We start from the raw sequence: 9,690 nt of genomic DNA on the forward strand, positions 1-9,690 counted from the left end.
ATTTACAATTTTTTCGCCTTCTTGATAGACTTTCTATCCTGAAGAAGAGGTCCTCTAGTACCCTGCAGTATAGTGTCCCCTGTTGGAACACTTCCATGAGTGCTTCCATTGTGCATTGCATGTGCTCTGCTCTTGTGTCCTGGCCCATCTATCCTTTAGGCCAGTCATCTGCTGAGGTTCTCTTTGTCTGTTGTGGGCAATGTTTGGTTCCTGGACTGAATGTGGTGCATTTTAACTAGGTGAGTTCTTGTCTGTGAGATCATACCTGTTGCCTCACCCACAGAAACCATAGCTCTGAAACCCCCCCTTTTCGGAAGATAAGGTGTGAGTAGGGGTTTGGGCAGGTCTGGTGGGGAAAGTGGTCCTCATTCTGGGACTGAGGCAAGCATGACTGGGAGGAGTGGTTCTGCTGGAGTAAGCAAGTGTTGAGTGTCAGCATTGTGCTGGTTCCCACTGGTGGCTAGTGCTTATGCTGAGGGGCATGGGAAGGAAAGGGTGTTGACCAGTTCTCAAGGGTCTTCCCTTGATTGCTGTCTCTCTTGGATATGCACTGAGAAGAGCAAATAACCTTCCCACTGTATTCCATAGGCATTCTTCAGATAATTGTTTCCATGCTGTATGTCTGTGGGTTGTTTGTCTCCTCTCTAAGAATATCCCCAGCGCCCTCCAGTCTCTTACCAAAATAAAAATACTGGCCTTTAAAACTCCATGTTTTAAGACCCACTGGTTGCAGGAACTCATGAAATGTAGCTGCTTTCTAAGCCAGCTGCTGTGGGAATTCATTTTCCTTATGTGCTCCTTTCTGTGCTAGTCTATCTCTTGCCCTTCTCTGTGACTGTGGCTCCCCTAGCCATGATCTTTTCTCTCCCAAACCATGTCTCTGCACTTTCTACCTTCTTCAGTGTTGCCTCTTCTCCAACTTTAGTTGTGAAGTTTGTTCTGCTAGCCTTCAGGTCAATTCCTGCAGTATTTAGAATGATTTGATAGTTACCTAGTTGTGTTAGTGGGATGAGGTGCGTTTAGGGCCCTCCAACTCCAACACCATCTTCCAACCTTGTCAAGTCTTTAAGATTTTCTTTTTTGGCTTTTTATTTTGAGATGTTTGTAGATTCACATGCAGTTATAATATTTAATATAGAGATCCCAAATACCCTTCACCCAATTTTTCCAAGGGTAGCATCTAGCAAAACAGTAGTGCAGTATCAAAATAAAGATATTGACATTGTTACAGAGAAGATACAGAACACTTCCAGTGCCACAAGGATCCCTCATGCTGTCCTTTTATAGCCCCATCCACTCTTCTCCCTCCCATCCCCTGTTTAGCCTCTGACAATCACTAATGTGTTCTATTCAGGAATGTCATATAAATGAAATCATACAATATGTAATTTTTTTTTAACCCCACTGCATCATTCTCTGGAGATGTAGCCAGCTTATTCTGTGTGTGAAGAGTTCATTCCTTGTAAGTGCTGAGTAGTATTTACAGGGCCTTGTTGTACCAGTTTGCTTAACCATTCTTCTGTTGAAGAACATCTGTGTTTCCAGTTTTGGGCTATTGTGCATAAAGCTGCTATAAACATTTGCGTGAAAACTTTTGGTGAACATAACTTTCCATTTCTCTGGGATGAATGCCCAGGAGTACAAATGCTCAGCCATATGCTAGTTGCATGTTTAGTATTTTTAGAAACTGTCGAAATATTCTCTAGAGTGGCTGGCTATACCGTTTTACATTTCAACCAGCAGTGTATGAGTGACCCAGTGATCCAGTTTCCCCACATCCTTGCCAGCATTTGATGTTTTCACCTAAAAAAAAAAAAAAAAAAAAAAAAAAGAACAAGGAAGCTATTCTGATAGATGTATAGTGATATTTCACTGTAGTTTTAATTTTTATATCATCCTAGCTAATAACTTTGAATTTTTCTGTGTTCATTTGCATCTGTTCCTTTTTCCATGAAATGTCTTTCCATGTCTTTTGTCTATTTCTAATTAGATTTTTTTCTAGTTGAGTTTTCAGAGTACTTTATCTGTTCTAGATACCAGGCCTTTCTTAGATATGTAATTTGCAAATATATTCTCCCACTCTGTTTTTTTTTTTTTGTTGTTGTTGTTGTTTCTTTGTCCTTTTAACTGAGTCTTTGACTCAGAAGGAGTGAGTTATTAGTTTATTTAGTTTTAATAAATCTTTATCAATTTTTCCCTAGAGGAATCACACTTTTGGTATTAAGGCTAAGAATACTTTGCCCTCTATCCTGAAGATTTTCTCCTAAATTTTTCTAAAAGTTTTAGATTTATGCTTACATTAATTTTTTTTTTACATTCAAGTCAGTGGTCAATTTTGAGTTAGTTTACATATGCATTGAGGTACAATTAACAAATAAATTTGTAATATATTTAAAGGTTATAATGTGATGATTTTGTAACCATATACATCGTGAAAGGATTCCCACCTTTGAGTTAATTAACACATCCATCTTCTCACATATTTACTTTACTTTTCTTTCTTTTTTTCCTGAGAACATTTAAGTTCTACCCTCTCATCAAATTTTAATTAACCAATTCAGTATTATCAACTGTAGTGATCATGTTATATACTTCAGTCCTCAAAATTCATTCTTCTTATAACTGAAAGTCTATATTCTTTTACCATATTCTTTTTCCATATTTCCCCATCCACAGCCTCTGACACCAGCCATTCTACTTTCTGTTCCTATGAATTTGATTTGTTGTCTTCTTGATTACACATATAAGTGGTACTCTGCAGAGTTTATCTTTCTCTATCTCGAATATTTCATGTAACATCTTGCCTGTTAGATTCCTCCATCATGTTGCAAATGGCAAAATTTCCTTCTTTTTTAAGGCTAAATATTCCATCCTTTTCTTGTTTCTGTATCTTAGTGATAGGGATTAATACCTGCAATGAATATGGGAGTACAGATATTTCCTTGAGATAATGATTTCATTTCCTTTGGGCAAATATTCAGACAGAAGTGAAATTGCCTAATCTTATATGGCAGTCCTGTTTTCAATTTACTGAGTAACCTTCCTTTAGTTTTTCATAGTGACTGTACCAATTTACATTCCCACCAAAAATGTACAAGTGTTCCCTTTTATCTACATCCTTGTCGCCACTTGTTATCTCTTGTTTTTTTTTAATATTATCTGATGTTCACTGTAATACCCACTATTGTTTATTTTGTATTCTTTTCACCTTTTATAGGGCCCAGAATATTATAAATGATTCTTGAATATTTAACTTTGAATGATATAAAAGTGGAAGTTGGGCATGAATTTTGGCCTAGGCTGGGAGAATTTGTGGTGATCAGCATTGGAAAGAATCTCAGATATGTAATGCTGGGAATCTCTGGTTGTAAATATATATTGACAGTGAATCTTTTCTTCTAATAACAACAACAACAACAACAACAAAAAACCTTAGGGGAATGTCTGTCCCCAGAAACAAACAAATTTATTTTCTGTCCTTATTTCTTGTCAATCCTGTCTGGAATAAATGATTTGCTGCTCAGAGATGGGGGTCAAATGAAATTACTGGGGATGGGAGCTGTCCTGCTTATCGGGCAAACTCAGACTCTGTCTCTCAAGGGGAAATGGCTACCTAAACAAGTGCCCTCCACTGACCAGGCCAACATAAACATGACTGGGAACAGGGCAGTGTTTTTATGATCCTCAGTCCCTGGAGATCCTTGTTCACTGGGAAAGACACTCTCACTTCAGTGAGCATTTGCTTAAGACCCAGAGGCCTCTCACAGCATGGGCTGCCTGGGACCACCTCTATAAGTTGACTCACCTCCCCAAGTTCCCAGAGGGCCTCCTCCTGGAAGTCTTTCCAGATCAATGGGAACCAGAAGGCAAACACTCTCCCAGGACTGTAGTCCATGTGAACCAGGAATAAGCAATGGCCAGAATACCCACTTTAGTTTGCCACCTTCTAGAATGCAATCACATTTTCCTGGGACAACTTTTAAAACTATGGTCTTCTGTTGTTTTTCTTCCTTTTTTGTATAAGATCAGACATTTCAATCCCAGTTGAATCTTACTTCTCCCATTCACCACACTTAGTCCTGGTATAGGTGAGAGAGAGAGAGAAAGCTCCAAGCTTCAATGCTAATAATTAGATGAGTACTTAAGAAAAATCAGTGGCTTGTTTGCTACAGGCAGAAACTCACATTTCTGTCTCCTCAATATCACTTTGAGGCAGGGATTATCACCCGCTACCCCCTCCATGGTAATAATGAGTATTTAGTGAGTTCCTGCTATGTACTAGATTCTGTGCTAAGGATTATGTGTGGCTTGTTGCACACAATTCTCATAAAACCCTAAGGGATAGCTACTCTGTTATCATCCCTAATAAGCAGATGAGGAAAACAAGCCTCACAGAGGGTGAGCTGACTTTATGAGTCAAAACTGTTTGCTTTTTCTATTGGATTGAGCTGCCTTTTATAGAGAGTTTGTGAATATTTTCTGGGGTGGAAAATCACCATCTTTGTGGAGCAGTTTTGAGTTTTGGAAGGGCCTTAATGGAAGAATAGGGGGTAGGAGATCAAGTTGATAAATACTATATTTGGACAAATAGCAGGTGTGGCCTCAGGGAAGGGGCTTGACTTTCATATGTGAGGCAGAAGGCTTTTCCAAGAGTCCCTGCAGGGTTCCAGGTTTGCAGGTCTGTGGAATTGTTTAAGGCTTCTCAGTGTTCAGAGCACATAATATTCAAAATAGGTTGGAATTTAGAGATCATCTAATTTAATTACCATGTTTTATAGAGTTAATTCAGAGAGATTATGTTTATTAGACAAGGTCACCCACCTAGAGGGAGAATAGGAACTACAGCGCAGAGCTCATAAGTCCCATACTAGGGCTCTTTCCCACCCTTAATACAGGAGATTACATAGAATCTCAAAGATTAAATAAAATCCCAAAGAGGTAAAAGTACCGATAGGTACTTCGTTAAAAGGGTGTTTCTTTAACCCAGTATATTCAAAATATAATTATTTCAATTTTTTTTCTTGTTTCTTTTTTAAAAAATATTTATTTATTTATTATTTATTTTCAGCATAACAGTATTCATTATTTTTTCTTTTTCTTTTTTCTTTTTTTTTTTTTTTAAAGATTTTATTTATTTATTTGACAGAGAGAAATTACAAGTACACTGAGAGGCAGGCAGAGAGAGAGAGAAAAGGAAGCAGGCTCCCTGCTGAGCAGAGAGCCCGATGCAGGACTCGATCCCAGGACTCTGAGATCATGACCTGAGCCGAAGGCAGCGGCTTAACCCACTGAGCCACCCAGGCGCCCATTATTTTTTCACCAAACCCAGTGCTCCATGCAATCCATGCCCTCTATAATACCCACCACCTGGTACCCCAACCTCCCACCCCCTGCCACTTCAAACCCTCAGATTGTTTTTTAGAGTCCATAGTCTCTCATGATTCACCTCCCCTTCCAATTTACCCCAACTCCCTTCTCCTCTCTAACTCCCCATGTCCTCCATGCTATTTGTTATGCTCCACAAATAAGTGAAACCATATGATAATTGACTCTCTCTGCTTGATTGATTTCACTCAGCATAATCTCTTCCAGTACCGTCCATGTTGCTAGAAAAGTTGGGTATTTATGCTTTCTGATGGAGGCATAATACTCCATAGTGTATATGCACCACATCTTCCTTATCCATTCATCCGTTGAAGGGCATCTTGGCGACCGTGGCCATTGCTGCTATCAACATTGGGGTATAGATGGCCCTTCTTTTTATTCCATCTGTATCTTTGGGGTAAATACCCAGGAGTGCAATTGCAGGGTCTTAGGGAAGCTCTACTTTTAATTTCTTGAGGAATCGCCACACTGTTCTCCAAAGACGCTGCACCAACTTGCATTCCCACCAACAGTATAAGAGGGTTCCCCTTTCTCCACATCCTCTCCAACACATGTTGTTTCCTGTCTTGCTAATTTTGGCCATTCTAACTGGTGTAAGGTGGTATCCCAATGTGGTTTTAATTTGAATCTCCCTGATGACTAGTGATGATGAACATTTTTTCATGTGTCTGATAGCCATTTGCATGTCTTCATTGGAGAAGTGTCTGTTCATATCTTCTGCCCATTTTTTGATATGGTTGTCTGTTTTGTGTGTGTTGAGTTTGAGGAGTTCATTATAGTTCCTGGATATCAACCTTTTGTCTGTACTGTCATTTGCAAATATCTTCTCCCATTCTGTGGGTTGCCTCTTTGTTTTTTTGACTATTTCCATTGCTGTGCAGAAACTTTTGATTTTGATGAAGTCCCAAAGTTTATTTTTCCTTTGTTTCCTTTGCCTTTGGAGACATATCTTGAAAGAAGTTGCTGTGGCTGATATCGAAGAGATTACTGCCTATGTTCTCCACTAGGATTCTGATGGATTCCTGTTTCACATTGAGGTCTTTTATCCATTTTGAGCTTATCTTTGTGTACGGTCTAAGAGAATGGTCGAGTTTCATTCTTCTACATATAGCTGCCCAGTTTTCCCAGCACCATTAATTGAAGAGACTGTCTTTTTTCCACCGTGTATTTTTTTCTGTTTTGTCAAAGATTATTTGACCATAGAGTTGAGGGTCCATATCTAGGCTCTCTACTCTGTTCCACTGGTCTATGTGTCTGTTTTTATGCCAGTACCATGCTATCTTGGTGATCACAGCTTTGTAATAAAGCTTGAAATCAGGTAACGTGATGCCCCCAGTTTTATTTCTGTTTTTCAACATTTCCTTAGTGATTAGAGGTCTCTTCTGATTCCATACAAATTTTTGGATTATTTGCTCCAGCTCTTTGAAGAATACCAGTGGAATTTTGATCGGAATGGCATTAAAAGTATAGATTGCTCTAGGCAGTAGAGACATTTTAACAATGTTTATTCTGATCCAAGAGCATGGAGTGGTCTTCCATCTTTTTGTGTCTTTTTCAATTTCTTTCATGAGTGTTCTGTAGTTCCTCGAGTACAGATCCTTTACCTCCTTGGTTAGGTTTATTCCCAGGTATCTTATGGTTCTTGGTGCTATAGTAAATGGAATTGATTCTCTAATTTCCCTTTCTGTATTTTCATTGTTAGTATATAAGAAATCTACTGATTTCTGTACATTGACTTTGTATCCTGCCACGTTGCTGAATTGCTGTGTGAGTTCTAGTAGTTTGGGGGTGGAGTCTTTTGGGTTTTCCATATAAAGAATCATGTCATCTGTGAAGAGAGAGAGTTTGACTTCTTCATTGCCAATTTGGATACCTTTTATTTCTCTTTGTTGTCTGATTGCTGTTACTAGGACTTCTAATACTATGTTGGACAAGAGTGGTGAGAGTGCGCATCCTTGTCTTGTTCCTGATCTCAACGGGAAGGCTGCAAGCTTTTTCCCATTGAGGATGATATTTGCTGTGTATCTTTCATAGATAGATTTGACGAAGTTCAGGAATGTTCCCTCTATCCCTATACTTTGAAGCATTTTAATCAGGAACGGATGCTGGATTTTGTCAAATGCTTTTTCTGCATCGATTTAGAGGACCATGTGGTTCTTCTCTCTTCTCATATTAATTTGTTCAATCACATTGATTGATCTGCGATTGGTGAACCATCCTTATAGCCCAGGGATGAACCCCACCTGGTCATGGTGGATAATCTTTTTAATGTGCTGTTGGATCCTGTTTGCTAGGATCTTGTTGAGAATCTTAGCATCCATATTCATCAATGATATTGGTCTGAAATTCTCCTTTTTGGCAGGGTCTTTACCTGGTTTGGGGATCAGGGTAACGATGGCTTCATAGAAAGAGTCTGGAAGTTTTCCTTCTGCTTCAATTTTTTGAAAGAGCTTCAGGAGAATAGGTGTTCTTTCTTCTTTGAAAGTTTGGTAGAATTCCCCAGGGAATCCGTCAGGTCCTGGGCTCTTGTTTTTTGGGAGATTTTTGATCACTGCTTCAATCTTGTTACTAGATATCAGTCTATTCAGGTTGTCTATTTCTTCCTGGTTCAATTTTGGGAGTTTATAGTTTATAGTTTTCCATTTCATCTAGGTTGCTAAGCTTATTGGCATATAACTGTTGATAATAACTTCTGATGATTGTTTCTACTTCCTTGGTGTTAGTTGTGATCTCTCCCTTTTCATTCATAATTTTATTAATTTGGGCTTTCTCTCTTTTCTTTTGGATTAGTGTGGCCAATGGTTTATCTTTTGGGGTGCTTTCAACCAGTCTCCAAGTTAATGCTGGTCCCCAGATGCAGGGCACTCTCGCTCGTATTGGGGGTATTACTTTCCAACCGGTTGCCTCTGGTGCTCCCTCCCCCTTTTGTTTGTCTTCCAATATCAGTCTGCTGTTCCCACTCCACTTTACCTGCCCACTGGCATCTTATGCCCCTGTAGAGATCCAGATGTGTTAATTCTGATCTCAGGCTGCTTTCATGGGTTATCGGAGTTCTTTGGTAGGTAATCAGCTCACTTTGGGGTACAGGTCGAAAAGGTGCCTCCTCCTACTTCCCCGCCATCTTGTCCCCCTGCTCATTTCACATCCCATTTCAATTTTTTAAAAGTTTATTTATTTATTTAGAGTTTGAGCTGGAAGAGGAACAGAGTCGAGTGGAAAAGGAAGGGGGAAGATTCTTAAGCAGACTCAGCACTGAGACCTGAGCCCAACATGGGACTCTATCTCATGGCCCTGAGATCACGACCTGAACTGAAACTGAGTCAGATGCTTAATTGACTGAGCCACCCAGCCTCCTTAACATGTTCTTGATTTAAAAAAAAAAAAAAAAAGCCCTATAATGATAGTGAAAATTTCACCTTTTTCCTTTGGTGATTTTTATTTTTGTAAAATAAATATAACATAAAATATTTGCCATTTTAATAATTTTCAAATGTGCAATTTAGTAGCATTAAGTTGTACATTGTTGTGCAACCCACCACTATCCATGTCTAAAACTTCCTAATCAGTCCAAGTTGATACTATGTACTCATTAAATAACACCTTATCCTCCCCTCCCCAGCCCCTGGTAACCTCTATTCTACTTTCTATCTCTGTGAATTTGCCTGTCCTACATATTTTATATAAATGGAATCACACAATATTTGTTCTTTTGTGGGTAGCTTGTTTTACTTAGCATAATATTCTCAGGGTTTATCTATATTGTCAAATGTGTCTCAGTTTTATTCCTTTTTATGTGAATAATATTCCATTGTATATATTTACTGTCTTTTGTTTATCTATTTCTCTGTTGATGAACATTTGGGTCATTTCAATTTTTTTGGCTATTATGAATGTAGTGTTGCTATGAATATTGGCAAACAAGGCTTTGAAATACTTTTTAAAAAATATTCTCTTTATTTGGCAGGGGCAGGTGGAGGAACAGAGGGGGAAGGAGAGGGACAAGTAGACTCTGCTCTGGGCTTGATGCCAGGACCCTGACATCATGACCTGAGCTGAAACTGAGTCTGATGCTTAACCGATCTAGCCACCTTGGTGTCCCTGAAATACTTTTAAAAAATGAAAATCTTATTTAGCTTAGCATAAGTCAGTCAGAGAAAGAGAAATATCATATGATTTCACTTATATGTGGAATTTAAGAAACAAAATAAATGAGCAAAGGAAAAGAGAAGGGAGAGACAAGCCAAGAAACAGACTTTTTTTTTTTTTTTTTTTTTTTGATTTTTTTTTTTTTTTTAATTTTTTTTT

Source organism: Mustela lutreola, chromosome 1 (genome assembly GCF_030435805.1).
Source record: "Mustela lutreola isolate mMusLut2 chromosome 1, mMusLut2.pri, whole genome shotgun sequence".
In the NCBI taxonomy this organism is placed as follows: Eukaryota; Metazoa; Chordata; class Mammalia; order Carnivora; family Mustelidae; genus Mustela; species Mustela lutreola.